Source organism: Aedes aegypti, chromosome 2 (assembly GCF_002204515.2).
Source record: "Aedes aegypti strain LVP_AGWG chromosome 2, AaegL5.0 Primary Assembly, whole genome shotgun sequence".
In the NCBI taxonomy this organism is placed as follows: domain Eukaryota; kingdom Metazoa; phylum Arthropoda; class Insecta; order Diptera; family Culicidae; genus Aedes; species Aedes aegypti.
Window position 1 is genome coordinate 147,318,236 of NC_035108.1, and position 27,319 is coordinate 147,345,554.

At 37.6% G+C, this 27,319-nt stretch overlaps 1 protein-coding gene across 5 annotated transcripts in view; it reads left to right on the forward strand.

The window, feature by feature from the left end:
• LOC5564231 (microtubule-associated protein RP/EB family member 1) overlaps nucleotides 1-27,319 on the forward strand; it is a 51,421-nt gene that overhangs the window by 7,121 nt on the left and 16,981 nt on the right. The window contains exon 1 of one of the 5 annotated variants that reach the window (XM_021842654.1): nucleotides 5,136-5,223. The exons of the other annotated variants lie outside the window; for them this stretch is intronic. The gene's annotated coding sequence lies outside the window, so the exon portion shown is untranslated. Of the gene's footprint in view, nucleotides 1-5,135; nucleotides 5,224-27,319 lie in introns of those variants that run through there. 5 annotated transcript variants of the gene reach the window in all.

The window sequence follows — 27,319 nt, forward strand, 5'->3', positions numbered from 1 at the left end:
CTTTGTCTTGCTGAATAACTGCGCGCTTACCGCTATGGCTATGTGGGCCTCAAAGCCATTAACTCCAGTAATTTCCTCTGGGATTACTCTGGAAAATGTCCCTGGGTAGTATCGGAATGATTTCCTGTAGAGATTTTTCCACAGACTCTTCTACCGATTTATCCAGTTGTTACTCTAAGAGATTTTTCAAAGCTTTTTACAATAGTTGTTCCACAGTAAAATCCACACAGTCCACAAAGATTTTTCCCGGAAACCTTACAAAAAAATCCAAAAAAGACATTTTTACGCGGATACTCAAGAATTCATCCACAATTTCTCTAATGAACTGTTTTAAAATTTCCTCTAGAGATTAATACAGGAAATCTATTGGAAACTGTTTCGGGAATACCTCAATAAATTCGAGCTGGAATTCCTCATGTAGTGCCGTCTGAAATTGTTATATACCTATTTATTTATTCAGCATTTGATACGGGGATTACTCTTGCAGTTCTTCCAAACATGTCTCAAGTAAAATTTCCATAGATTCTTCTGGCGGAGATTCTCCTTAACTTAATAACAGGTTTCACTACAGCATATACTATAGCAATTATAATAATAGTTCCAACAATCATTTCTTCACAAATGTCTTCACGGATTCCGTTCTATCTTTTTTCAATTAATACCTACAACATGTTCTGCAGTTTATTAGCCGAGTGGTTAGAGTCCGCGGATACAAAGCACAGCCATACTGAAGGTGTCTGGATTCGATTTCCGGTTGGTCCACGATCTTTTCGTAAAGGAAATGTTCTAAACTTCCCTGGGCATAAAGTATCATCGTACCTGCCATACGATATACGAATGCGAAAATGGCAAGATTGACATTGAAAGCTCTCAGTTAATAATTGTGGAAGTGCTTATAAAAAACACTAAGCTGAGAAGCAGGTTCTGTCCCAGTGAGGACGTAATGCCAAGAAGAAGAAGTCTATTTAAATTATATCCTATTTATTATTTTAGCAATTAATCTAAAGAGCTTCAAACTTTTTAAATATTCCACAATGAATGACAAGAGATCCTTACAGCAGTTAAACAGATATTCTACAGAAGTTTCACCAGAGATTAATTTTTGATTTCCTTTAGAAAACTCTCCCGGATTTTTTCGGAGTTTTTTCATTAATTTCCAGCTGAAAAATCCTTTCAAACGTTTCTGGAAGTATTCATGTAAAATTCTTATGGCGGATTTTTTAAATGAATCTTATGAGGAATCACCGGCGTAATTTCTGAAGGCATAGTTAGGGGAACTCTTGGTTGAAAACTCAAAGAAATCATAAAAGAAAAATTCTTTGCGTCTGGAAAAACTCTTGGTTGAATTTATGAACATGTTCTTTGAAATTTTTGTTGAGGGAATTAATGGAAGAATCACTGGATAATTGTCTGGTGAACTTAAAAATTTCGGAAAAATCTGCGAAGAAATTCTTGGTTAAATCTCTGGTGCAATTTCTGGGCATTAGAAAAAAATCCTGGTTGATTTCTTGAACAACATTCTTGGATGAATTCTAGACGTAAAAGTTATCGAGATGTACCAAGGACTAAAATCATCTACAGTAAAGACCCGATTTTGTCAGCCCTTCGATGAATTTTAGGCTGATAAAATGGGGAACCTGACAAAATCGGGTCATTTTATTTTGTTCCGGTTTTCCAAATTTTGACGTGTTACATGGTTACATGGACTTTTAAGAGGGCGATGGACATTGGCGTAGCCAGTTTTTTTTTATCAGGGGCTCCCCCTCCCTTATATTGGTATTATCGATTTTAAACACTTACTAAAAGGCATTGCCATTGCCCCCTCTGGCTACGCCCATGCGTGCATGACATCAAACATCATCATTTTAATGTAAACGTGGTAAAACATGACGATAACCATTTTTTGACAAATTTAAAATAGGCTGACAAAATCGGATCAAAAAGCTTACAAAATCGGGGGCAGACAAAATCGGGTCAGTACTGTATTAGAAATATTTTACTGAGAAATTAGCATTTCATCATTAGCTCTGATAAATCCTTATCTCTCGTATCTCCGGATTCGGTTTGGTTTCTTCATATTTTCTTGATTCCTGTTAGATCTTTTGTAATAACAGGGTGTCTACTACCTGGAAAAACCTGGAAAACCTGGAATTATCAGGGAATTTTATTCAACCTGGAAAAAACCTGGAATTCTCAGGGAATTGCGATCAGAATCAGGGAAATTATTTTGAGTCTGTAATTTATGATAAAATATGTTCGCGACAAAGAATTTTGGCATCAAAACCCAGAGCTAACTACTAGGTATTTGCTGGAAATTTATCTGGAATTGAAAAAAATTCGGCTGCGCCGCTTTCAAACCACTATTTCAGCTGTTCAGTGAGGATTTTTTTTGATTATGAAATTTTATCGACTTACCAAAACATGATTTTTTTTTTAATATCTCTATATTTGATCAGTAAAGGATTCTCATTTGTAGGATTGGTAGCAGGTTTGTTTTTGGAAACTTGGTCTCTATATTAATGCAAGTCTTTATTTGTGATGAAAGTTCTCTGCAGTCTTTATTTTATTCGAAAGGGTCTCTAAAGTCCCTTTCTTCCTTATTTTGCTTGAAGTGCAAAATTTCATCTCATATTTCTCGAGAAAATCTTCAGGAATTATCCTAGTGATTTTTTCAGAGATTTCATCTGGAATACTTTCAGGTACAAGTACAGGGTTCTCTCCAGAAATTCTTCAAGAGATTCCTCTATCAATTCTTCTAGCAATTTTTCAATGGATGCTTAAACTATTTCTCCAGAATTTGCTTCAGCACTACTACTTCCAGTATTTTTCACTTGAGCACTTCAACATTACTACCTCCGGTAATTTTCTCATGGGTTAATTGAACAATTTTTCAAAGACTAGCTTAGGACTTCCTATTTTACTCTCTCTAGTTTTCTCTAGTTGTTGCTCTAAAAGATCTTCCAAAGATTTCCACATATTTTCTTCCAAGAAAACCCGCCAAGGTCCAGAGTTTTTGATAAAATTCGTTTAAGGATTTTTTTTCAAGGAACCCGACAAGAATTGCTGTGCTATTTCATTCACGGTTATTGTAAAGAATTACTTCGAAAATTCTACAAGGTGTTAATCGAGTAAATTATTGAGTTTCTCTACAAATTTTCTTGGAAAACAGGATAACTGCAGTTCTTTCAAACATTAGTAAACAAACCTGTTGGAATCTCCAAAAGGTGATTAAATGTACCACACCAGATAACACTACAGCAATTTTGCCATGAAATCCATCGATCATTCCTACACAATCTAGGTATTTCGCCTGATGTTTTTCAAGAAGTTCCTTCACAAAATTCTGCAATATGTTATCAAGAGATTCAACTGATTTGTTTTTTTTTATTATCTTAGCAAAAATCTAGAAGATCTTCTAAAGTTTCATCAAGAGTGAGTTCTTATAGAAATCCTTATTCATCAAGATTGACACAATAACATACACAAGTTTACCATTTGCTATAGGAATACGTCATGAGTTTTTTCAATTTTCAATTCCATAGTTTTGTGGAAAAATTCATTCATTCACTGTGAAACAACTCCTGGATGAATGCTTGAATTTATTTTTGAAAACTTCCTTGAGGAATCTGTTAGAATTACTGGAGGAATTCCCAAAGAAATCTTATTTGCAACCTCTGAAACGGTAGTCTTGGAGGATGTTCAAGAAAAACTGATGGGAGAATCGCCGGTTAAAATCTTGGGAGACTAAGGGCTTTATTGAAGAATATCTGAAATAATATATGAAGAAATTCCTCAGAGAATCTCTTAGCCTATGAGGTAATTTTTGTGGTATTCGTTGGAAAAACCCAGATTATATTTTTAAATATAAAAAAAATCTTGGAGGAACTCTGTCCATCTATCTAACCTCAAGAAATCTTTGAAGTTATATCTGAATCTTTGGGCGAATACCTAAAATAATTTCTGTTGAAATTGCTTGAGAAAATCATTGAAATTGCATACAGTAATACAAAATGTTTTATTTGTCGTAATGTCACGAAAAATTAAAATAGTTTTAGAAATATTTTCAGAAAAATGTCTGATCTGATTCCATGAGGAATCAAACTTTTTGCTACTGATTACTGTAACCATTTATAAAATTATTGGAAAATATTTGATATAAAAAAATCCAATTTTGCAAAAACAATCTGGTATTGAACAATTATTGATGTAAAATTTCGTAACAATTATTCAATTAAAAACTCTCGAAACATCGGTAAACGGAATTTTTATGTTAAAATATTGTCACTAATAAAAAAAGAATTAATTTTGCATGTCAGTAGGCGAATTCCGGCGCGTATTTTCTTCGAAGAAAAGAAAATATTCTTGCTGGCGGATTATGGAAGAAAATTTCTTCTCTTCGAAGAAAATGTGCGCCGGAATTCACCTGCAGGTGTTCAAATAACCCATGGAAATTGATGAATAATCTTCTTTTTGCACGAGAACGCAGTTCACAATGACGAACAGAGAATTTACAAACGAAATAGAAAACATCATCATGATCAAATACAATTCAACTGAGTAATATTTAAGCTTAGATATATTTAGCACCTTATTATTAGAATATTGGATATTGTAATAGCTCCAGATTGCTTTAAAAAATGTAAAGAGTAGAGTAAATAGCTATTGAATTATAAACACTTTAAAATTTGTCATTAGTTTGTTTAAGCCATATAAAATAAGAGTATTTCTTGCACCTGGAATTATTTGATAGAACCTTGAAAAATCCTGGAAATATCAGGGAATTTCATTTTGATAAACGAGTAGACACCCTGAATAATAGAATTATTCTTGTTAGGTCTCTTTTTGGTTCCTGTTCAATATATTTTGCAATTAGTATTCCTCAATCACATCCACTTAACTCGATTTATTCATAAAAACACTTCTCAATGTAAACAAATTCGTTCAATGAATCGTTTACCCTCCACCCTACTCGGTGTTCGATGTTGATACAAGTCCCATGGAGAGCAATTTATTCCCCCATAGGAGAGTGGGAAGTGTTGAGGCATTTTCCAAAAAAGAATTTGACCTCCTTTGTTTGTGTGGTGTGTACCGTAAAGCAGTGTTCAACGCCGAGAGGAGATTCTACGTTTCGGCATAAGCAAGGTATAGTAGTTACACGGTGTGCGTTTCTTCGATTTTCTCTACTTTGACAGCTGGTTGAGTTATTCTGCTGCCTAAATTACGGTAAATATTGGCAACTTTCTTTTGGATTGTTGAACAAAGGTGTTGCGATAATCGATATAGAAAAAAAGTTTATCATCACTTGAGTGTAGATTATCTTCTATTATTGGATGGAACGGTGTTGCGGTCGGAAAAACACAATATATGAATCATCGTCAGCATTTGCGGACTCGTCTCAGCCGCACACGCGACGACGATGAACATGTAGTGAGAGTGCATTCATAGATTAGGTTTGTGTTTGTGTTTTTGGTGATTCTTCCGCGGTGGATAAGGCGAATGATTGTCGGGTATGCCACCGAAATACAGCTAGGTTTTGTCGCATCTAATTCGATTTAACATGTGCACTGAAAGTCGGTGAATCTTGGGGAACGTGATACTTTTCACATTCTGGTGGTTTAAGTCAGATGTCGCGGCATATCTTCGTTCGAGTTCAAGCGATTGTTCTAGAGCCTTGTAGTGGAGCATATTTTGTAAAAATATGTATTGAAATGTGTTTTCATGACTCACTATTCCATTGCACATTAAGTAATTATTCTTTCTAAATTTCATGTTTTGCTATGAGCAACCGATACTTAGCGAATAATATGTTTTCCTCACTATATTGCATCCATTCTTTCGTACCACACAGTTCAATGACTGACGGGTAATTGATGAAGATAGTATTTTCATTGTATCATGTTCTATGATAGACACGTCAACACCCTTTCAAAGCTTTACTGGTTCTTATTGAATTTTTGAGTAGCATATGGTTTATTGTGAAAGAATGGGTTTATCATATTAAGGTGAAGATGAAACAAAGCCAAACATCAAATTTCCAAGAGCACACATCTGGAGAACCGAAAACCCGTATGAGAAAACATAATCGATTGGTCACTCCCAGCTAGTGACCAATTGATTTTAATTTCAGCTTAAATTAATGTTTGGCTCTCCAGATTTGTGTTCATGAACATTTGATATTTGACTTCGATTCATCTTCACCTTATTGTTTCCTAATTTATTACTAACTAATCAAAATTTAGTTGCTATTCAAACTTCTAAACTCGTATGTAGCTGAACTATGGTAATGGTGGACGTTGTTGCCGACGAAAGCTAACAAGCGATTAACATTCTAATACCGGTCCCTAATTTTGGTATTCAAAGCTATTATCTTATGATCTAAACATGTGATGCTCATTTAGATTGTGCCCACTGCATTAGGCCTTTGTGTACGGTTATAAATTCATGTCGTGTTCATTACTTGTCAGACTAATCGATAACGATTTTGGGCTTCAATAGTAGAACATATAAAATTTCCTATCGTTTTAACTTGAATTACATGGAGATGGACAATTCTTGTCAGTAAAGCAGGAAGCTTGTACGAATTGTAATTTTGAGTCGGTTCAGGATCTTTTCGACATCATAAAGAAACAAATGCAAAAATGGCAACTTTGGCAAAGGATGCTCTTAGTGAATAACTGTGGAGGTGCTCATTGAACACTAAACTGAGAAGCGGGGTCTGTTCCGGTTGAAACGTAAGGCAAGAAATCAAAAATATGCCGTAATTTTAATGACCGAAAATAGTGTTTACACTTGCCATCTGTAAGGCAGTGATAGATTTTCATGAGGATTTCTTTAAATATGAATGAAAAAACTGTTTTTCATTTTTGATGATTGCTGATGATTGAATGATGGATTCTTAAGCCTTAACGGATAATTTCTGCTCGAATAAAAAAAAAGTATTTGGAATAATTCATGGAGGAATCATAGGCCCAATTTTTGTAGTAATCGCTTGTCGAAGTTTTTGAGAAGAGTTTCTTCAAAAAGATGAAGAAAATCTGTATAAATGTCTTGTAGAAAGTCTTCGTTAAATTTATACAGAAATTAATCCTGGAATACTTATGTTATTCTTTAGGGTAATTCCAGAAGGAATATTTGGATGAAACCTTGAACGTATTACTGAATATATTTCTTTTGAAATCATTTAATAGGAATACAGGTAAAAAGCATTCATTTAAAAAACCTTCGGAAGTCTTGGTCAATTTTTAAGAATTTATGAAATGAATAATGACAGAACCTGGAGAAATCCATACAACAATATTTACTAATGTCCCTAATAGAATCTTTGGAAAAATGCCTTAATAGCTGGATACATTTCTGAAGAAATTCTGGAAAATATTCTGAGACAAAAGGAGTTCTTAGAAAAATCCTCGATGAACTCTTTGAAAGAATTCCCAAAAAAAAAAAAACACTTGTGAAATAGGTAATTTATAGAGAAATCCCTGAACGAATTTTAGAAGGAACCCTTGTATGCAGTCTTGAACATTAGGAAATTGGAAGATTTGCTTGAATATCTGGTGGATTTCTTGGGGAGATTCTGGTGAAAATCAGTTTTTAAGGTAACCTTGAAGAAATTCTAAGTAAATTTTATAGAAAAATGCTTTAAGAGAAAGAAGAAGGACTCCCCAGATCAATTTCTTGAGGAATCGCATGTTTGAAAGATATCTTTGATGGACTTCTTGTAGAAAGTAATAGAAGTATTCGTAAACAGATTCATAAAAGAATTTCTGGATAAATACTTGATGAAATTTCTACAAAAATTTCTGAAAAAAACATACACGGTGGAATCCCTGGAATAAACCTTGAGATTACTTTGAAATAAGCTCAAAAACAATCGTACAGGGATCTCTGAAAGTATAGTATGGCCCATGAAAATTGCGAAAATCTTCATATTATATTTTATGGTAATTTTTATATGGAAAATGAAAACGAAACTAAAATGTTATTTATTATTTGTGTTGTTTAGCCTGTTTAGACTCGGTTTGTTGATTTGGACATGATTTTTAAGTGGTACTTTCTTCTTACTAGAGAGGAATTGAAAGCATACCGTAAAATTTTATCATGCAATCATAAAGCTCAATATCTTTGTGATAGAAGCTTTTAAAACGTCAACTCTAGCGTTCTTCCCATGCCTTGTCTCGAATATTCATTCATTTCAAATTATTGAATGGATTCATATCTGGTGCGCTGGATACTTAAACATATTTTAGAATAAACGGTTTATTCTGGAAAGCCGTGGTTGAAAGTAGCTTTGTTTTGCTAAAAACCTATTAGCTGGTATTGGTCTAAGTTGTCTCTTACCAAAAGAAAAACGTTTTCTTTTAAAATGCTCATATATCTCTGTATTTATTTTTTTTATTAAACTTTAACAAAAAATGAACGTACTTCAAACTTATAAGGGGCAAATGGTCCCAAGATTGTGCTACTTTTCCCCGATTGTCGTTTCCCCGAATGCCGGTTCCCTGAACGCCAGTTCCCCGAATGACCCTTTTTCCCGAATACCATTTCCCCGAATGACCCAGTTTCTCGAAAAGTAGTATGGTTCAAATAGTTTTTAGTGGCAGGATGGTGAACTACAAAGATCAATAAGCAATCGAATGAAAGAGGTTTTTGGTCTTTCTCGACTATACACATGTTGCCAAAAATAGTGAGGACGATAAAACATGTAAGAATCGCCAATCAAATAATGAAGGGTGCATATCAGATGACCAGTACGTTCATTTGTCTGAAATGTAAAAATTTAATTGTAAATAGTAAACATTAAGATTGCCAAAAACTTTTCGGAAAAGTGGGTCATTCGGAATATTCGGGAACGGCCATTCGTGGAACTAGCGTTCGGGGAAAAGTAGGACAACCGGTCCCAAAACCATGGTAAATATTTTATTGTTACCATGAAAATGCCAAACATACTATTATTTTCAACAATTAAAAGTGATTTTCCAAGGTTTTCACCAGTTTATCACTATAATATGCGACGATCCAACACTGTTTCTGACTTCTATAAAACAGATCCTTCTGTCTATGTTGCTTTAGTACATTATTTGGGTTAGTTAAAATATGACAAAAATTCTACTCTATGGCGAAGATATGTCAGACTCAACTACAGTATTCAAAAATAACATTGACTCACGATAACCCCCATGAATCCCTGGAATAATATTTTAAGAAATACCTAATTGGAGGTATTATTGAAGATTTTGTGAAGAACTCCTGAAGAAATCTAGGAAGATTTTTTCTAAGAAATCTAAGAGACGCTCTGGGAATCCGTTTAAAAAATATTAGACCCTTCAGTACCAGAGATTTGTTCTCGCCGCCTTTTGTAATTGTGGATTGTGAAGCCTGACAAGTTTCATGTCTTCTACTGCTTTATTACATGCTGATTCCAATGGCCCATCAGCCCTCTGTCGAAAAACCTTATTATTTTTGTTACAATTGTCGGGCAAAAGTATGATAGGTGTTTCGAGTTATCTTCATATCACAAATAGTGTACTTAACCTTTTCAGTACAGGGTGCCGAAATCAAAATTTCATCCTATGCCATCAGATCACCATGTTCTATCAATCATTGTGATTACTTTACACATTCATGCGATGGATTATAAACCAGGTTTACGAGTAAAATATCTCGCGTTACATTTCAAAATGACCAATGATCAAATTGTAAAGAAACTGAGTTTTTATGCCTTTCGATAGCATCTCTCAACACTCCCCAACCATGTAAACATTGGTAACATAATTTTAAAACTCACAGCAAATATTTGAAGAGGTCTCAAGAGGTCTTTGCCCCATTTTTTGAATCATTGCTGTTGAGCCTATTTTAGCCCGCCCACGCAAGCTAACACCAATATCAAGAAGATGAATGTTGGATCTTCCTGATAGTGGTATTGGTGAGCGTGAGCGGATTAAATTGGGCTCAACAGCACCTTGCAAAATATTTGTTTAGAAATGTCGATGTGTCCTTCTCTAATGTTTGTCCAGTATTTACTGTTATAAATCCGATTTTCAAAACGGCTAATAATTGCTTGTTTCCAAATCATTCATTGACCTGAGCATTGTGTACTTCATTCGAAGTAAACAGAAAGGGGCCAATGCACGCTAATAAAAATCGAGTTGGCCTATAAAAAGGCTAATGCTTGGTTGAAAATTTAAACTCATATTTTATCTACATTGATGTCAGTTTTTTTAATGGAATTGATTATTACCGTTTAGGGTGCCGGTACCAATGGTTGTAATGTACCAGTAGATAGGACTATGGAATAAAACATACATTTTTTATAGAAACGACATATGTTATTTTTGGTGGATAGATCGCCTCTAGTTTAGTCGATTTGCCAATTTTCAGCTTTTTATATTATCAAAAAGTCATATAAATAATTAAGTTTATGCAAAATATTTCCAGTAGTGGATCAACGGATGGAAGCAGTTTTTTAAGGCGACACGGGAGACCGTGTTATTTTCCCTATCTTTTGTCTCACTCTAACAATTATCATCAAAACTTTGTGAAAGCAAATCTCGAATTCTAGTGAACCGATGAAGCTGAAAATCTATTGGGTTGTGCACTACATATATAGAATCATAGTGATACAATTTTTGCATCGATATATGGAGTGGTTCTTGGGATTTGCTTCTTCAAATGGATAGGGTGATTATGATGACGTCCCGTGCGGCCTTAAATGGATGAATAAAAATGAAGACCTACTGGAGCAATAGCGCAACTACTGGAACACGTGTACCAATAGTGGCTCAAGCGATTTTATGTCAAAAAATTAGTTTTATCACTCTTTTTATATTTTTCCCATATAGTAGAGGTTGAAATCTTTCTGTTGACGCCAGAAGATCTCTGTTAAGGCTTTTCGTTATTTTGTTATGATTTTTTTATAGCTGAATTTTCACAAATGGCACCGGCACCCTAGTTATAATAAATCGTTACTCATTGAGCAAGAAATTACAATGGTTGATTTGAATTATGAGAAATACGAATTGAAAATGTGGTTAACAAAATTCACATCGATTTTTTTTTCAAACCCAACGATATGAGGATTGGTCCTTGTGAATTTTTACGCGAGACATCTATTATAGATTATTAATAAAATAATGTATTAGAACACTAAGTTCAATAAATGGAGGATCTTTACACTAGGCAAATGGCAGGAAAAATCAATAAAATAAAATTGTTTCGAAATTAAGCAATATATGAATAAGTTCTATAACTTCGATGTTCAAAATAGTGGCACATCCTGTAAACGTGGTTTGAAAACTTACAGATCTGCACTGCACCTATGTATCAACAGCTTGAGATGGGCTGCGTTGGGTGCAAACAATACACACTATTAGTCATTCTACCTATCCATATTAGTTCATATCCTATGTTAGCAAATCGACCGGTGAGAATGGCTCATTGAGTAACATTCGGCTTTGGATGATGGAGCTTGTTTTATGTTTAGGTGGCAAATCGACGACGAAGTGGATCTATGTCAATCGTATTACCTATTACGCCCCCACATGTTGCATATAGATTTGCTAGCATTAACTCCAGTCGTCTTGGGGTAACCTGAAATTGAAAAGGAAATCTTATAATCTAAGAAGATTCGATGGATGCTTGACGAAGAAGCTAGTATGCGATATCGCGTCATCGTCAACCGTTGTCTCGTTTGAAAGTCATTCTCTTTTTTTTTACAATCGAAAAAAAAAACTACTCAACGTTATCGAAATGTAGGTGGCTTTTACTTCTCCTTTTTTTGCTCCATCGGAAACTGAACGTTGTTCGCCAATTATTTGTCTTGAATGACAACTTTTAGTGGAATCATTGATCGGTGCACTAGAGCCGTACCGCACGTACATACAGTATTGGGCAAAACATTTGCAACTTTTTAAATTTCACAAGCCAAATTGTAATTTTTGAAGGGTGTGAATTTGAGTTATTTATGGAATGATTTCAATGGAATTTTGATAGTTTTCAGACATAACATGAATATGACCATCTATTTTTGAGTAATTTTTCGAATTAGTTCAACAGTAATAACGATTTGCCAAAAGTAGAATTTTTGACAAATAATTATAAACAATTTATCTCAAAATAAGAAAACCCAATACAAAACTGAAGATTTGAGTATTGTACCTTTTAATTCGGCCATAATTGCTTATCTTTTGACAGATACGCGTAATTCGATTATTACTATAGTTCTTTAGTGTATCTACATTTTTGTATGCGAATAACTGGCATTGAAGAAGACTACAAGTGGTAGTCGAAATACGCGTATCTGTCAAAAGATAGGCAATTAGGACGGAATTAAAAGGTACAATACACAACTCTACTTGTTTGATTCTCTTTATTGAGATACTACTCAGAGGTTTCGAATAGTAAAAATGTTCATCCTGTCAAAATCTACAATTTTGTTTAAGATACTCTGAAGCAATTCCTTATTTTTTTAAAGTTATGTTAATTAATAAGGTTTGTCCAAAAATTCAAACTAGTGGACTAGTGATTGGAGAAAATGTCTCAAAATTATTTGTTGAAATTCAAGTTATGTCTGAATAACTAAACATTTCATTCAAATCGGTCCATGAAAACGCAGATGTAACTCTCTAGAATAGACCATTTTGTTTAGAAAATCGAAAAAGTTGCAAATGCAATGTCCATTACTGTATATATCTAAATCAATGACTTTGGTTGCGCTTGAGTCGAGGCGAATGGTTCATTAGGCGACCCAATATATGTGCCATCGTGTATTGCCACGCTTAGCTGCACCCAAAAACACTTGCGGCCTGGCCAGACCCATCCGCCCCGTTACTCACTGAGTCACTACTGTAGGCTAAGAAGACTTCCACTTCTGTGCCGTGGAAGTCGAGCCTGTTTCGGAGTAGGCAGTCGTATCGTCGCTAGCAGTGTCTTCGCGCTAGCTCCCCATCAGTGGCGATGCGTACGTGTTGTAATTATGCATAATTTACATCAAGTTTCAATTTTATCACGTTGATGAATATTCCGGCTCCAGCTTTCTTAGTTTTGCTCTATCCATACGACTTCCTTCCGAATCATTTTCAGTTGGTTTAAGCAAATCGATAGACATTGAACTATAAAGTGTACCTGAAATTGAGACGATAATTTAAGTCAACTGTAACGAGTATTTGTTCAAGCGGTAAAAGAGTTGTTTTTGTATGTTCATCAAACATATCTAATATCGAGTAAGGGATAATTGACTGTTGATGGACGATGTGTCACGAGATAATAACTCATTGACCAGTGGGATTAGGATTCTTCTTCTTATTGGCATAAGGTCCTCACTGGGACAGAGCCTGCTTCTCAGCTCAGTGTTCTTATGAGCACTTCCACAGTTATTACCTGAGAACTTTCTTTGCCAAAGTTGCCATTTTCGCATTCGTATATCGTTTGACAAATATAATTATATTTTATGCCCCAGGGAAGTCAAGGAAATTTCCATTACAAAAAGATCCTGGACCGACCGCGGATCGAACCCAGACACCTTCAGCAGGACTTTGCTTTGTAGCCGCGGACTCTAACCACTCGGCTAAGGAAGGGTTAGAGTTATTCCCAGCTGTATATTTTCGATGGTTTTTCTCATCGAATTCTGATTCTAATTTATGTCACACGTCCCTCCTTGGATCTTGAAGAGGTTGGCCATAAGCCACGTGATCTATTTTTTATATTAGGCCCCTCTTGGTTTTTGGTTTTACAATAAGTTTCAATTTTGTATGGTCTTTTGGAAATGCACAGATAACAGGTGGTAGTTCACTTCCCCATGGTTTCTTTCATACCAATCTTACACATTTCGTATTAGCCGATGAGTCTACCTTTAGTGGAGCTATCCCATTTCTGCCGCCAACCTCTAAACGTTGTCTCTTTATACGCGTTGCGGACATCTTCCTTAATTATGAGCCCGATTGGCGCTGGTAATATCAGCTGAGCTGTTCGACATCATCCTCCAAGTGCCGCTATAGCCGTAGATACCCTATTACAGGCATATTCTACGTGGCTAGCGAAGCTGAGCTTGTCATCGATCATTACCCCAAGGGATTGCTTGGACTTTATATTTTATGGTGCAATCACCTTCCGAGATAAGCGCCCGTAGCTCGGACTTGCTGTTGTTGATCACCACCACCTCAGTCTTATCTTGGGTCAGTCCTAGTTTCCTAGACTTCATCCATTCCTCCATTCCATTCATTCCATAACATCGGGCCCAGAATTGAACCTTGAGGTAATCCCGAACGCTTCTCTGCCGCTCCACTGTGTCATACAGTAGAATCTTTCTTCTTTCTGGCGTTACGTCCCAACTGGGACAAAGCCTGCTCCTCATATTAGTGTTCTTATGAGCACTTTCACAGTTATTAACTGAGAGCTTTCTTTGCCGATTGACCATTTTTGCATGTGTATATCGTGTGGCAGGTACGAAGATACTCTATGCCCTGGGAATCGAGAAAATTTCCTTTACGAAAAGATCCTCGACCAGCGGGATTTGAACCCACGACCCTCAGCATGGTCATGCTGAATAGCTGCGCGTTTACCGCTACGGCTATCTGGGCCCCTACAGTAGAATCCTACCATCAAAATTGCTTTCTAGAACTAGAAGGTTACACAACTGCACCGGTACCTCAAGACAGTGAAGTGCGTGGGCTTTCGCTTCCCAGCTTGCGCTGTTACTCTTCACATCCAGAGTGACAACCGCGCAGTAACGGATGCAGCTTCTTTTATACTCGATTGCCCCCTCAGCTGTACGACTGGATAGCGCCAAGACTTACTTGAATCCAAACTGGTTGTTGGACAATCCTTCCGCACTTTCCGTATACTATACAAGCCTGTTGAGGATCAAACTCTCCAACAACTTGCCCGTCGTATTTAGTAGAGAGATAGGTCTATACGCCGACGGGTCACCTGGTGGTTTCCCCGCCTTTGGTAGTAGCAATAATTTCTGTCGCTTCTATACATCCGGAAAGATTCCTTGATCTATGCAGCGACAGCTCTTCGTTCTTCACCCTCGTCACTTCTTCTCCTTCATCTGCCGCATACGGCACAGGGGGGCATGGGTTTGTCAGTCTTGATAATACTCCTCAACATCATCAGAGTTCCATGACATACTCTAGAGCAGCGTTCCGCCTTTGTATCTTTGCGAGAGAGCGAAAAAATGCGAAGCAGAGAGGCAACGAAAAATAAACAAGGAAGATGCAGCACAAAACACAACAGAGTAAAATTCCATAAAAAAGAATGCTCTCACAACTCCCCAAGGACTGTCTTGTTCGGACGGCACACTCAAGAGTTCATTTGAAGCGTGAGTAAAGGTGAGCATCGCAACAACAGAGAGAGAGAGAGCAGTATTCCCAAACGAACACCGAACTCGTTGGTTCAGGCGGTTTCGTACTCTCCTTGTAATCTGTTTTCGTGTAAAGTGAACATCGGTGCAAACGCCAGTTCGAAAACCGGTCCATTTTACCTCGATTTATCGATCGCAGCAGCTCCACCGACTTCTCTTGGGCAGTATGGCACCTTTGGTCTTATCTGGATGATGCCGTTGATACTACAACATCCTACATTATGGAAGCTTTTGAAGAAGCATGTCCTCTGCGGTCTGTAAAGACTACAAGAGGGACCCCATGGTGGAATTCCGATCTGACTAGACTCAGGAAACAATGTAGAAGGAGTTGGAACAGACGCCGTTCAGCTGGATCAGAGTCGTTCAAGTCAGCTCGCAAGGCTTACAAGAAGGCTCTTCGTTCTGCTGAACGATCCGGCTGGAAATACCTTTGTACAAATGTTTCCAGTTTGAGTGAAGTCAGTCGGTTGAACAAAATTCTTGCAAAATCTAAGGATTTCCAAGTGAACGAAATTCGCTTACCTAATGGTGACTTTACTTCTTCCGATGAAGAAGTTTTAGAATGTTTATTCAATACACACTTCCCCGGATGTGTGGACATAGCATCTACGGATGAACCAAATGTCTTTTCATGTAGTTACGAGTCTCTGGCCTCGGCTCGCAGTATCGTAACTACTGAATCGATTCAATGGGCACTTAACAGTTTTGCTCCTTTCAAATCTCCAGGAGCGGATGGGATTTATCCTGTTCTGCTCCAAAAGGGATTTGAGTCTATCAAACATGTTTTGAAAAAGCTACTTGTAAGCAGTTTTGCTACCGGGTACATTCCCAAATCCTGGCGTGATATTACTGTAAAGTTTATCCCAAAAGGAGGACGTGCGTCGTATGAGGAAGCGAAGAGTTTTAGACCAATCAGTCTGACCTCTTTTCTTCTGAAATGTCTGGAACGCATTATCGATCATCACATCCGTGATGTTTATTTGGCAAACATGCCTCTTCATGTGAATCAACATGCTTACCAATCTGGAAAGTCCACTGTGACTCTTTTACACAAAGTTGTATACGATATCGAGAAAGCATTCGCTCAGAAGCAATCGTGCTTGGGTGTTTTCTTGGATATTGAGGGTGCCTTTGATAACGTGTCTTTCGATGCCATATTGGAAGCCGCACGAAACCATGGGCTACCTACAATGATTACCAATTGGATTCATCAAATGCTCAAAAACCGACATCTCTTCTCGACATTGCGTCAAGCAGCGATTCGAAAATTGAGTGTTTGCGGATGCCCCCAAGGGGGAGTCTTGTCACCACTTTTGTGGAATCTCGTAGCAGATACGCTATTGAGGCAACTCAATAATTGCGGTTTTCCAACATATGGATTTGCCGACGACTATCTAGCTCTGATAGTTGGTATGTGCATAAGCACCCTATTCGACCTGATGCAAAGTGCTCTTCAGGTAGTCGAGAGTTGGTGTCGCCAATATGGCCTTTCGGTTAACCCGAATAAAACATCTATTGTTCTTTTTTCGGAAAGACGAAACCGCGATGGAATTCGACCTTTACGTCTTTTTGGCACTGAGATTAATGTGACTGATCAAGTAAAGTATGTCGGAGTCATTCTAGATTCCAAACTTTTATGGACAGCTCACATTGATTTCAGAGTCAAAAAAGCTTGTATGGCCTTCGGTCAATGCCGGCGAACCTTTGGTAAAACTTGGGGCCTCAAACCCAAATATATCAAATGGATTTACACAACAGTTGTTCGACCAATATTGGCATATGGATGTCTTGTGTGGTGGCAAAAGGGCGAAGTGAGAACAATCCAATCAAAATTGGGCCATCTCCAAAGGATGTGCTTGATGGCGATGTCTGGTGCGTTCTCTACAACTCCCACAGCAGCGCTCGAGGCCCTTTTCGACGTTGCGCCACTACACATATATCTTGAACAAGAAGCACTTTCTTGCTCTTACCGTTTATGGGTACTGGATCTACTGGAGAAAAATCCAGTGAATCGTAGATCTACACACACTTCGTTATTTCCACTTTTGGTGAATTGGGACAAAATTGTCCTTGCTCCAAGTGATCTCACAATTGCTTGTAACTTTCCTTACAGGACATTTACCACAAAATTCCCTTCACGGGAAGAGTGGACGTCTGGCTATTTGGAAAGAAGTATATCAAACAATAAAGTATGTTACACTGATGGCTCCCTTCTTGAAGGTAGAGCTGGTGCAGGAGTATATTCTCGTGAGCTAAGGCTGAATCAGTTTTACTCACTTGGTAGAAACTGCACCGTTTTTCAGGCGGAAATATTTGCTCTTATGTGTGGAGTGCAATCAGCACTTCAACAGCGCGTAATGGGTAAAGTCATATACTTCTGTTCAGATAGTCAGGCTGCTATAAAAGCTCTCGCTTCGGCCAACTCAAGGTCGAAGCTTGTTATCGCATGTCGAACTCAAATTGAGGAACTGAATTCAGTCAACTCTGTAAACCTTGTATGGGTACCTGGCCATTCTTCCATCGCTGGAAATGAATTGGCTGATTAGCTAGCTCGCGATGGAGCATCGCATGACTTCATTGGCCCTGAGCCGGCTATTCCAATTTCGAAGTGCTGGGTGAAGCTTCAGATAAACTCTTGGGCGGCAACTCAGCACAAGCAATATTGGAATAGTTTGGAGTCGTGTCGTCAAACAATATTGTATATTACTGAGCCATCTCCAAAGGTGGCGAAGTATTTGACAAATCTGTCAAAGCAGAATTGCAGTCTCTTGGTCAGAGCGTTGACAGGCCACTGCCGACTCAACTATCACATGGCAAATATTCAGCGTGCTGACTCATTTGTGTGTGATAGTTGTGACTCCGATTATGGAACTTCGTATCACCTGATATGTAACCGTCCAGTTTTTGCGCAAATGCGATTCCAATTACTTGGTAAACACTTATTAAGTGAAACTAAATACAGAAGCCTGAATCTTCAGGACATCCTGTTATTCTTAACCCGCTGTGGTAATGAGCTATAGGCTCTCTTTACGCTCATGCGTTTTGCAGTGCCCTTTTTAGGGCGCTGTTCGAACCCATTGTGGTATGGAGCTACATGCTCTCATTTCGCTTATGCGATCGTCCCTCTTCAAGGGATGATGAAATAGGCTCAAATATGGCGATGGCACAAATCTCCCAACTGGTGGGGAACGTGCCTTTGGAGCCGGCCTTCTGATACCTGATACCTCAAGAGTTCATTTGAAGCGTGAGTAAAGGTGAGCATCGCAACAACAGAGAGAGAGAGAGAGCAGTATTCCCAAACGAACACCGAACTCGTTGGTTCAGGCGGTTTCGTACTCTCCTTGTAATCTGTTTTCGTGTAAAGTGAACATCGGTGCAAACGCCAGTTCGAAAACCGGTCCATTTTACCTCGATTTATCGATCGCAGCAGCTCCACCGACTTCTCTTGGGCAGTATGACACCTTTGGTCTTAGCTCCCAGGTCTTAGCCATGGGTCACTGCACATAAATATTCCTCTCTCTTTTACTCTTACATAAAATTTATAAACAACAAGGCCAGTAAACGTCAAAATCCCATAAAATCAAAACAATGCAGTTACCTATTACCACTCTGTAGGCGTCACCACAAGGACTCGAGTTGGTATTCTGGCATAAATCTGAGAGAGAGGGAACAGCTGACTTAGATTGCGAGTTCCCAAAAGTCAAGGGAACCTGTCACCAACTGTCACTGGAAACCCGCACATTCGAAGGACTGAGCGTGAAAAATCGTCAAAATTCAAGTAAAAGTAAATGAAATTTCTAGGTGATTTCCGATGATTTCACATTTTAAAAAATTGAATACCTAAATATAGTTGTGTGTTTGCAAACTTGATTTTTTCATATTTATATCGTTTTTCCAAAATAAGTTCATCCGACCGTTGTGCACAATCCAAGAATTAGAAAAAGAAGTAAAAGAAGGCAAGAAAACATGCCAACTGTCAGTGAACTGTCTCCTCTCTCTCAGGCATAGACTATCAAGCATGTTCGTTTCCGACTCTTGATTTCCTTTTTGAGAGCTAACTTTGCCTCTATGAATGCTGCTCCGCGTTCTTCTTTTACTGGCTATGTCGATGTCACACTGCTCTTTGAGGGTAGCCGAGACTTCCGCTGCATCGGTGATTTCATTTAGATGTTTACACTGGAGAGTCGCTTCTGCAGTCAGGTATCTCACATCGGCCTCGTCGCCAAGTGCTGTGTGCTAGTTGCTTATAATCTGCATCCTTTTGCTGATAACTGTGGAAGTGCTCATGAGAACATTAATAATCTGATGAGGAGCAGCTCTGTTGAGAATCAAGCATTTTACAGAACTCAAAAAGCAGGTTTGGGAATCTTTTGACTCAAAAAGTTGAAAAAAATTCTAATATTGAAAAAATAAGGAAATGATTGAAAATAACAAAGTATATTGAGAAAGTAAAAATATGCAGTTCTACAATTTTGTTATGGATGAGAACTATTCATGATCGTAAGACGGAATGCGCTTTTCAACGCCCAACGAGTAAGTTCGGTCGTTGCGTCCCTGGAATGGATTTTTTTCTCTCGGTTTTCGCGTTTGCTGGGCCGAAAAGTTTGTGATCTTTTGATTCTGTTGCATGCTCATGTGGGGCATAGAATCCGGTTCGCTTCTGGTTCGCGTTGCGCGAGAGCGAAAAGATATACGGATTCAATCGAGGATGGAGTGCCAACTGATGAGCTCGTTTCATGCTTATTATAACACATTTTTATCATAGTAACGATTCATTTAAGTAATTTTCAAACAAAATATGGATGCTTCATCATTATGATGCAAAATGCAAGTGATGTAAAAACCCTTATTCCTATTTCATATAACTTCAATAAACACATACCTTTCTTTTCCGTCAATAGTAATGACTCATTACTAAAAATAAACTTTGAATAGTTCGACATTATGGATGGTGCCGTAGTTTTGTTTGATCTTATACCACTGCGTGCCAAAAGGCAAAACTAGTTTTCAATAAAAGTCGTTTTTCCCCCTTATCTTCACCGACCAAAGGTGACTCCCAGATCTTTTTTCTCCTTCAATAATCAACACCCTTCCCGTGGTGATTATGGAGATGCAGAGGTACTCTCGGACTTTATAAACAACAAACGTCACGCACTAACATACCTTCCTCACTCAACTGAGGATGCAAGGACATAGCCGTCGCCGTTGTTGACCAATAATAAGAGAGCTGCCAAAATGTGCATTCCGAGAGTAACCGGAAAGTCCCATATTCCTTACCGATTTGGATCGAAGTGCAATTCATACCAGTTCCAATCACTGAGTAACAATCGTTGACATGTACAGTAGTGTGGGATAAAATTTAGATTATCGCTCCAGTCCACTTTTTGGATTGCATTTAGGTCCCATAACAACTGTGCACATTTTCAGCTCGATCGGAGCGCCAGCCCTTCGTATGGAATTTACTATGGGAAAATTTAATTTTTCAAAGTAAAATCGCCAGAGGTCCCCCATTGTCCTTTATAAAAATTCTGAACACAGACCTCGATATGTATTTTTACGATGAAGAATATTGCCAAAGACCGCGAAACAATCCGACACTTGTGAAAAAAGTAATTCAATGAAAACCTATTGGCAAGGCAACGTTGATTAACACGTAAAAAAAAAAAAAACAAAAATAACAAAATCGGGCAAAATTCACGAATAGTCTATGCCTAATAACTTTTTTCACAAGCATCGGATTGCTTTGCGGTTTTCGGCAATATTGTTCATCGTAGAAATACCTATCGAGGTGTTCAGAATGATTAAAGAGGACAATGGGTGACTTTTGGCGATTTTTCTTTGCAAAAGTGAGTTTTCCCATAGTAGATCCCATACAAACTTTGAACGGCTGGTGCTAAAATATATGTAGATTCTCCGATCGAGCTGAAATTTTGCACAGTTGTTATGGGACCTAAATGCAATCCAAAAAGTGGACTGAAGCGAGAATTTTAATTTTTCATATGACCGTGTCCCAGGCTAATGTACAGTCTATGCTATGCTACAATATGCTAGAATTAGTCATGCTCGTAGGACGATTTTCTGTTATTATAAAAGCATTGAAATACTTGTGACATGTATTTAACCCATATGAAAAACTTTCGTCTCCTGTGATCTATACCCATCTCTCCGCAGATTACCTCAGAAATAAATGAATCGATTAAGTTCCGTACCGTAAATCTAGGTTTATGACCACTATTTGCGACATGAATAGAAAGCAAAAAGTGTACTACCTTTAATGATTTTGCTCTTCCTAAGACCTCCTTACGGCCCACCTGTACTGTTTTGTGTTTTCTTTGCTGTTGCTCTTGAAGTTCGCAATTAAGGCCGTGCTTTTTCACTCATCGTTTATTTAGTTTCATCTCGAGAGGCTGCCCAGCGCCACCGGGTCTCACGCGCTGTGATCGTTTGGAAAATGCATTTCCTGCGGTAGTCAGTCAGAAAATCGATAGTGAAGCTGAAAATTATTTCCTTCTGGTGGGTATAAGGTTCAGCTGGAAGGCTATCCACGACCCGGCAGGTTGCACACCTGTGAGGTGAGCTGTGAAGTATGCAAGTGGATACGTACTCGTTTGGCACACCTTGCTGCATACCGTAGCAGCAGCAGCAAATAACTTCTGGGTGACATTGCTCGCGTGCTTGAGGTAAAAAAAACAGATGAATCAATTATCTGCTGGAATCAGAGCAACAGTCGAACGTGGCACGATTTACGGTTAACCGATACAAATGATATCGTTTATTCAAAACATATAGCGTTCGATGCCATTATGATATTGCTTTCGATATGATAAAACTTTCATCGTCTGAATTTGTGTATTCAACATAACATATGAAATAAACGATCTCAAATATAACAGATTGGTTTAAACAGTGATTGTAAATTAATCGACCGGCAAGAACTGTTGAAATGGGACCAAATAAAACGCGTTCTTTGTTTGAATAGGGTAATTATACCCTTAGTAGACGGTCCCTAAAAGTAGTCACACAAATGGATTATCACGGATGTTTTGATATAAACCGTTACAATATATGTTTTTGCCATGAAGGCCAGTCGTTATTTTGGTAAATAACGTTAATTACCAACTCTATTTTGTCAAAAAAATGATCGAAATTATTGTTGTTGCATAAAATTTCAGCTCCCTTGTACCTTTAGTAACGTTTTTGTATTTAGCACTGAGATATTTTGTTGACTTCAATCGAAAGTATGCAATATATCGAAGCGCATGGTTTAACAAACAAATTCTGATGATAAGCTTCAGAGATTTTAGATGGTTTGGCTTAAGGTCAGTACAGTCCTAATATTTGGTTCCCAGAGAGAAGTAGGTATGGTATCGACGATTTTAAAAACTAGCTCGACGCAAGCTAGTTTTTAAAATCGTCGATATTAAACATTGATTGCAATTTGTTTTTAGATTACTTTACTACATTCTACTACAACTACTACTACTCAGGATATCTGATTTCCTTGGGAAAACGATCACTTCTTTGAAGACTCTTAAATCTAAAATCAATGAAAAATCAAGGAAAGGATAAATTTAAAACATGGCTCAAGCAATGTTTGTACGGAGATAGCCTTAGGAAATTCCGCCCAAATATTCAAACTCCCTGGGCTTGGAATTATGTTTTTCCATGGAGCGATGCTTTTGGATATTTTTTGGGTCCCGGGACACCTAAAACTTACGATCAAATGGCCAATTCGTATCTGAACATCTGTGCCAAGCTTATGGGAATGCATTGATTTTTAATTTTCGAGAATTTAAGGGGTTTAGTATTCAACAAATCTATAGCCGGTTCTTCCGGGCATTACGTCCGAATGGCCACATCTGGTGTATTTTAAACGGTGCAAAACTCTTCATTTATTATGCTGAATACCAGATCTTAATGATTTATGCAAATTTAAATGATTGTCGTTGCAAATAAATTAAGGTAACTTGGCATGTCCCAACAAATAGCCCTTGTTTACCCGACTTGACCCAGGAATAACTCCGGCCACAGTAATATTTCCGAGCTCCTCTGGACCCTTCTGGAAACTAGGTTGTTTCGCTACATAAGTTAATGTTTTCAATTTAACAGCTCTCTTGTTACTATTCAAAGTTTATTTTTCAAATTTATTAGATTTGATCAGTAGTTTTCATATATTTTTTTCTAATATTGTTTTTTCCTTACATATATATTTTTATATGCTAAAAAAACTATTTCAATATTGAATCACTTTGCTCGTAGGTTCTAAAATAATCGATAGAATTGTTTGACATACGGGTTCATTATATTTTGCAGCATTATTAGCATTATTGTGTCAAGTGTATCCTATTTACCTAACACCTAAGCCAATCCTGTTTTCCTTCTCTCATGGCGTTTTAGCTTGCGACGAGCTAGTTTTTAAAATCGTTTCAGCATAGACTATTCAGCCATTACCCCTCGTATCATCGGCTTTGGATTGACTTGCGCTTTTATTATGCCATCAAACGCTGCAAAATGAAAATGAAAATGGAGATAGCATTAGGAAATTCCGCCCAAATATTCAAACTCGAAATTTTGCATCGAAAATCTCTTGAACTATAGTTTTTTTGATCTTGTTTGCAAAAACATGGAATTTGATGTGTCGTAAGCTCTGTTAGGGACTCAATGTGGAAGTGGTACTGAACCCTTAGTATTCTCCAATATGGATTGCTTAGCCTAATTATAACGTCCGCGGCTTAAATGCAATCCAATGCTACGCGTATTTTGCTTTGGATTCCCGGACGGTTCAAGATATTTTCATAAAAAACCCTGAATTTCTTGGTCATACAATCTAAAAAAATGTACAAAGGTTTATTTTTGGGTTTAGGGTTCGATTAGGGTCATTCCACGTGATATCTTATAAGAATTTCTTGAGAAGTTTCCAAGCAGATATTTTCATAGTAAATCTTTCAATCAATTTCATACAGATTCCTTCAAGAAATATTCCACTGGTTCTCCCAGGAATTGGTCTTCTAGGGCCTTGTAGGTATTATTCTGTAAAATCTTTTGGCAACTCTTCCATGCACTACAAAAAATCGACTGGAATCCCCAACGAGCGAATCCCCACTGTGGTTTTACTGATACTAATCAGCATAATAAATTAACAGGTTGTTCTAAAAAGAAAGCAACCATATGGAATGGACTTTATTTCCACATTAAGCAAGTATCCAGACCATAAACACGGCCTGCTTAAAAGGTAAGAAGAATCACGTCTAACAAATTTTAATATGTACTTATTCAACGCTTTTCCAACAGATGATAAATTAACAAAATTCGAACAAAAGCTACACGCAAACAAATTTTGTTGTATAATCTATAGATTCGGTATACCGAATCCATGGTAGAATTAGGAACTGCACCAACGATTTTCAACCGACTACAAAAATCTGTTAAGTTTACTATAATCTGGTGAAAATCACTGAGCAGTGCAGTAAATTTGACTATGTCCATAGTAGCATCCACTACACAGCATTGTATTTCAATCCGTGACACCCACCGTACAACACAGAGTGGTCAAAATGTTTCTAGTCAAAAATACTACAACTCTGGTTAAAGGCTGGTTTGCTACTGACAAGAAAAGGAATCGCCTATCTCGATGCGTGGAAAATTTCTTCCAAGAAATGGTCAAGAAAATCTCATTTTTCTGATCGCAGTACGCAGTTGAGAAGAAATGTCACTTCAAAAGGGGGATCTCTGTAGGAAATTTCTTGACCCATTTAGTCAAGAAATTTCTTTACTTTTCTTGAGCGAAACAGCATACTTAGCTTAAATCTTCTTAAAAGTTTCTCCAGGAATTTCCTCCTGCAATTTCTCTAGGGATTTCTCCGGAATTTAATGTATGTACAGTGATCCTGCAATGCCTTTCAAAGATTCCTCGAGTGGGTTCTCAAAATTCCTCGTGGATTCTGTGAGGGTGTATTAGGGTTTCACACCAGAAAATACAACATTATTTATTCATTTAATTCTCCCGATATATGTATGCTGTATTCCTACATAAATTACCCAAAGGATTCATTTCGAAGTGTTCAGGGATTCTTGCAAAAAATCCTGCTTGTTATTATTCTGTTTTTTTCCAATACTTATTTTAGCATATTTTTCTGGACATTCTTCCAACTTTCTCTCGAGGAAGGAGATTTTTGCAGGAGTTTCACCAGGAGTTTCATTGATGTTTTCCTTTAGAAAAACCTTCCAAGCTGGATCCCAATCCTCAATGATCTCTGAAAATATTGGCTTGACTAAATTTGTTAGAAGAATTCCTCGATAAATACATTGAGGATTTTTTCCTGAAAAATGTCTGGATTCATAGCAGAATCATTGATGAAGTCTGGTAGGGCTGACGACTTCCTCCAGACATTTTTTGAAGAATCTTTAGTAGAACTCCTGAATGCAATTCTGGAGTTTTGGAAAGGTTCCTGGCTGAATTCTCGAAGAAGTCCGTGAAAGAATAGCTGGATAATCTCCTAAAGAAATGTTCTGAGTATAACATATCGAAATTTCTGGAGAAATCATGTAACATACTTTACGTATTGACATGAGGAATTTAGAAGATATTTTTAGAAATGACTTTAAAGCGTTGTCTGATCAGATTCTCTGAGGAATCCGCATTACAAGGTTATGGTTTATCCTGGCTCCTGTTTGGTCATTTTCAGTCTTTGGTTCCTGTTCAGTCATTTTCAGACGCTTTATTTAGGTATGTGATCCCTAATTTTCCTAATTTTTAGACACTTACTTGTTACCAGCTCTATGTGTGTTAAGGAAAACTTTGAATGAGAAACTTTGGACGAAGTGTGTGAAATTGAGCCTTACGGATCAGTGAACTTTACTGTATGTTTTAAGGAGAAGATGAATCGAAGCCACACCTCAAAACTTCAGGAGCACACATTTAAGAGAAGCAGTTAACCGTTCGATCTGAAAACTTGATCGTTTGGTGATGACGAATCGATCAAATTTTCAGCTTGAACCATTGTGTGCACCTCTAGATTTGTACTCTTGAAAACTTGAGGTGTGGCTCCGATTCATTTTCTCCTTCCCTTTTATTTTCGTTCCTGTTAATCAGTTTAATGAATGATTATAAAATTACCAGGATTAGATTAGGATATGTTGATGGTGTTCCTCTTCACTCTTATCAAACAGTCACTCGACACTGATACAGTGTACCATATTAGTCATCAAGTCCAATACACGCTAATGTAAGTATTGATGTTTACATATTGCTATCAGAGTACTGAATAGAAGTAATAAACCATAGAAGAAGAATGTCGCTGGCGTCGCAGCAGGAACATCTTTTGCTGGCGGAGATAGGCGGGGCTATAAATGTCAACGCGAAAATGTATGCAATTTGACATTTTTGTACCCAACATGTTTCTGAGCGAGAACAAAGGGAACACCAGCGACATTATTCTTCTATGGTTTATTATTTCTATTGAGTACTGAGCTGTACTCCACCTGAACACTCACTCTTGCGGGAGCATATCAAACTTTCGCTTGCGACAATCGTTTGTTTACCCATATTGTCCGACTGTTGTTTTATGTCGTGTTCCTAGATATCGAATATGTTCAGTGGAATGTGGCTATTTAGCACACACATCAATACGAGATATGTTCGGGCACATTTTTTTGGGCGAAAATCCTGTTATGCAAACATACAGCCAGCGATTGGATGATGCTTGAAGCGCTCAAAATTTGTGCTAACGGATGACGACTTGACGGTATAATTTGTTTTGCGGGATATGTGCTTGGCATGTCCGGGATTCGGCACTGTTTCGGCTTTTGCTTACATACAACACCGGTGTTTGTCTCTTTCCTCTTTTTCGGTTCAGCCCACCGAATCAGATGATCGGTAATTTTCGTGATTTTAGTGGATTGTTTGCGGTTTCGTTGGGTATACCTACTTCCTACCGGGTGTTTGATTGTACGATGGTACTG